The sequence below is a fragment of the Pelmatolapia mariae genome, linkage group LG8 (genome assembly GCF_036321145.2).
Source record: "Pelmatolapia mariae isolate MD_Pm_ZW linkage group LG8, Pm_UMD_F_2, whole genome shotgun sequence".
Classification (NCBI taxonomy): domain Eukaryota; kingdom Metazoa; phylum Chordata; class Actinopteri; order Cichliformes; family Cichlidae; genus Pelmatolapia; species Pelmatolapia mariae.
The window spans coordinates 30,500,509-30,504,861 of record NC_086234.1 but is presented as its reverse complement, the minus strand read 5'-3'; the positions used below and the strand labels follow the sequence as shown (position 1 = coordinate 30,504,861).

The 4,353-nt window shown below is 43.0% G+C and overlaps 1 long non-coding RNA gene across 2 annotated transcripts; it reads right to left on the bottom strand.

Moving 5' to 3' along the window:
* Positions 1 to 259: 259 nt before the first annotated feature.
* Positions 260 to 1,120, bottom strand: LOC134633349 (uncharacterized). 2 transcript variants are annotated; one of them, XR_010094718.1, is made up of 2 exons: positions 944 to 1,120; positions 260 to 809 (listed from the first exon to the last, which is right to left on the bottom strand). It is a non-coding gene; the product is annotated as an uncharacterized LOC134633349 (long non-coding RNA). The 2 variants fall into 2 exon arrangements; XR_010094719.1 differs by having other exon boundaries at positions 992 to 1,120.
* Positions 1,121 to 4,353: the final 3,233 nt, after the last annotated feature.

The following is a 4,353-nucleotide window of genomic DNA, read 5'->3' as shown; positions in this document are numbered from 1 at the left end:
TACATGAGAAAAGAAATTTGCCTCCACAGTTTCTACATAGTTTTGTCTTCTGAGCCTGTTGGCAGAGAATGCTGTTTGTGTGCAACTTAATAAAAACATATCAAACATATTTCTCTTTCTATAGATTTTATTTATTTATACTTGTATGTTTTGTCAGGGCCCTTAGGATTATTGTGATGCTGATTCAAAGAAGATCAGTAAGTCTAAGGCAGATTAAAGCCCAAATTAGGCATTCAGTAAGTGAATCCACAACTCACTGTTACTGTAACACAGCACACTTTATTAAAGTGGATGAAACGGGAATACAGGAAAACAGCACTGCAGGGTAGTCAATCAGTGAACTTGATTATGAATGCAATGCCAGGGGCTTTACATAATCAACTGTGTACAAAAGGTCTAAAGTGCCTGTCAGGTACGCTGGAATCATACACGTTACCATCAACAGCATCATTGTGAATGTTACACACTTAAAGAAAGTTTACAATGAGCAACATGTACTGACAACAGCCATACGCAGTGCAGTAAATCTGCCTAGTACGATATTAAATACACGATACACTTACGACTTCATATATGTCACATCGTTTGTAACGAGCCACGGTTGGAAAGCACCACCGGGCACTGCAGACGTGAAGGCGCGTGGATACCGTCTGTGCGTGAGTGAAGGCAGCGACTCGGCTGAGCAGCTCCTGTGGAGGTTTGGTGAAGACCATACTTCTCACCCGGCCTGCTGACGATGTGCAGGGGCATCTGGATTTACAACACGAATTGCTAGTGTCGCCATCATCAGGTGTAGCCACTTGAAAAGACTAGAAATGGGCGTAATGCATTAGATGCTGGCTAGCGCGCAGCTAACATTTACCCTAAAGTAAGAGTTGAATGAACTATTCAGCCTCGTGTAATTTCAGCTACGTCCAGGAGCGTCTTAGAGTCTATAACTTACCGTAAACATAAAAGAAATGCCAGTTTCCATAAAAAATAGCGGACTTACCGGCTGCTTCGCTGTCCCGGTACTCGTTGTTGTTGTGGTGATGCAACTTCCGTCGACTGACGATTGGTAGTCTAAAGTGGGATTCAGCGCTCCTATTGGGCCAGACTCTGCGAATGCAATAAAATACAAATACATCAAAAGAAAAACCATCACAGGTCACAAGAGTAGTGTCAGGTCAGGAAAGATGCCCTGGTCAGGATATAATTTGCAACTTCCAAAAGAGCATGCAGACGATTGTAATTTTCAACAGTTTGACTGTAAGTGACAGGAGCAAACATATTGGCAGTTTGGGGAAAGTCCCTTTCATAATGGAAATGATTTTAATCTTTTATACATGATTGCATTTGTGCTTATTAAAGGAGCTGTGGCTCCTGGTCAAGTGAAGGTCAGGAACTCTTGGCAGACGTTATGATCAGCCGATACATGGTGAGGATGACAGGGGCTCTGAAAAGGAATTGCAATACACCTGCTTACATGACATATTTCTCAAGTTATGTTATCATCCTTTATTGCTTAGATTCTTTAGCGTTAAGTTTTAAGTTTTAAGAGTTAAGCAGTCTCGTTTATATTTTGGGTAACATCATTTGAGTGTGACATTTAGTCTAGAAATTACACATACAGTTTCAGTTGTTTACGTGCTGGCCTTCTGTCTAGTGGAAAGGTTACAAGGTCTAGCTGGGGAGCTGAGAGGTGAAACAAAGTGCAAGCAGAGGCTGACACATACACACACACACACATCGTAGATAGACTCAGTTATATAGGTAAAAGTTAATCTTATGTTTTGCTTGCAACTGCAAAATTGTGCGTGCATATGTGATAGTTTGTGCAGAACGTGTGCCTGATGTTCCAGACAGATAAGCGAGCGTCCGGGGACAACAGGAAGACACCTGGATGGAGACGAGACGATGTTCTTTTTAAACTATGTTAAAAGTCATTGTGGTTTTGGTTTCTGCCTGGCAACAGAAAGGGGGGGGGGCTGTACTGTTTCACCCCTATAAATATTGTGTTCTGATTATTGTAAGAGAGTTCAACACTGAATCTGTACAGTGTTGGCTCCACGCTGCGTGTATTCATTAAAATGTCGTCTAATTGCACCCGGCCGGATCAGTGGTCATTATTTTGGTCTACCTCCTCAATTTCTGAACCCTTAACAGTAGGAACACAAAGCGTCAAAGGAAATCTATGACGTTCATCTCTTCATCATTTATTTAAATTCGTTTATTTTAATTCAGCCAGAAAGGAAAACGAAATCATGAGGCTGAGGAATACTTTAAACTTTATGCACAATAAATGGCCTGTATTTGTATAGCGCTTTACTAGTCCCTAAGGACCCCAAAGCGCTTTACACATCCAGTCATCCACCCATTCACACACAAAACTCATGGAGTGGTGTGAACGTAAACCAAACAGCCAACAGGCGGTATCTACAACGTGAAACATGGCGCCATCTTGTGGCCCCTTTCTGTCACTATAATTCATTCAAGGCTTTGTGGGAAATGCTTCACCTGTAAACGTTTCAGTCACCAGTGACGTTTTTTCATCAGCAGAACGTTGACCGTCATCAGAATGAGCCAAATTCGATGACGTCACAAAAGTCAGATCAAAGCACAACCAATCAGAATGTTGACTTTGATCTCTGAAAGTCCTTAAATAGCCGCGAGTTCGCAGTATTCCTCACAGCAATCAGTTGCGATTAGTTCACATGTGCTCCGTGGTTTTAAACACTTTGCTAAAGAGATTTAAAATCTTTTCAAGGACATTTTAAAAGTTCTATACCAATCAGCTAAAGTTTGACAGCTGTACCGACCAGTTTCCTCCAGTCTATTAAAGCAGACTGTTTTCAAAAAATGGATAGAGGAGACGGCTCACAAAACCATGACGATGGTGAACAAAACCATGTTGGTGTAGGGCTAGCGGACAATGAGCTGGTTTTGGCACTGCTGCAACAGGAAAATCTTGTAGCAGTTCACATGATGTTCCCCTGGCTTGAAATCGATCAGTTGCGTGGTTTAGTTGATAATCAACTGCCACAACAAGAGGAGGCAGTTGATGTTCTGGTAGGAGGCATCGAAATAAATCCTCCCGAGGAAATAGCAGGACCCTGGGAAAATAATAGAGCAGGGATGGGAGTAGGAGATAACAGAGAAAGAAATCCACTCCAACAAATAGAACGACCCTTGTACAATAATGGAGAAGGAGACTTTGAATTAAACCCAGCTGAGCAAGAAGAAGATCCGATTATTGACTATTGGTGGGAAGATGATGGCTCTGAGAGCGACACTGAAAGTGTTCCTGATAGTGACACAGATGACAGTGATGACGATGGAGACAATGGCCAGGATGCTCCTGTTCTGTTGCCCCCCAGCCCAGGCGGTTCGAGGAGGAGACCAAGGGAGGAGGAGGATGAAGAAGAAGAAGATGGGAGAGCTAGAAAAATGTCTAAACACTGAATTTTGAGCTGAGCTGGACAGTCAGTGTTGCACCCATCTTCTGTGTTTCTTTCTGCAGAGGAGCTTGCATCCAATAAAAGCAGCAGGAACAAACACAGGAAACAAAAAGGAAAAAGTGAAAAACTGTAAAGCAGAAAAGGAGGAAGCAGAGACTCAAAGAAGGAAGATAAATAACAGAAAGAAAAGAAGAAAATGTCATGGCTGTGTGAAGGCAGGCAGGAACCCAAGAGCAGGACTCACAGAGGCAAATGTGAAGTCAAACACCCAGCTTTATTGGGAGTTTGCTGATTGAACAGAAAACTAACTAAACTGGGAAAGCAACAGACAGGAAAACGGGCAAAGAGAACAAACAGAGTAGAATGAAGAACTATAGTCATTTACAGACATGCAAGAAGTTAAATGCATACCGTGAACTCTTGACCCGTACACGAAAAGACATTGTTGCACTTTGCTGCCATGTTAGGGTCCACTTGTCAAAGGTAAAAGAGTTGTAAAATCATGACAAAGTTGCTATGAGAGATTATGTTTGTCCTGTGACAAAGTATTTGAATACTCTCCGAGTATCATTCTGGGTCAAGATCACGACACTTACGGTGGAGGCTTCAATGCAAAACAGTCCTTTGTAGGAGACCTGACAGATGCTTACCTCTGGGACAAGGAGATCTCTCTGTGTGATGTCAGCTCTGATATGCAGGGTCACTCCTTCACTCCTGGGAACCTGGAAAAACCTGCAGGATCTCATAAATGGCACTGTGTGTGGAACACAGTGACTTTGGTACCCTGTCCTGTTAAGAGTGCAGTCAGCCTGCACAGACGTGCTGCACGGTGACTGAAATCCAACCAACCCCTCGCACTCTCACTCTGTCAGGCTGTACACGGGGGACCTCTCGCCCAGCTGGGACAGAAACCCTG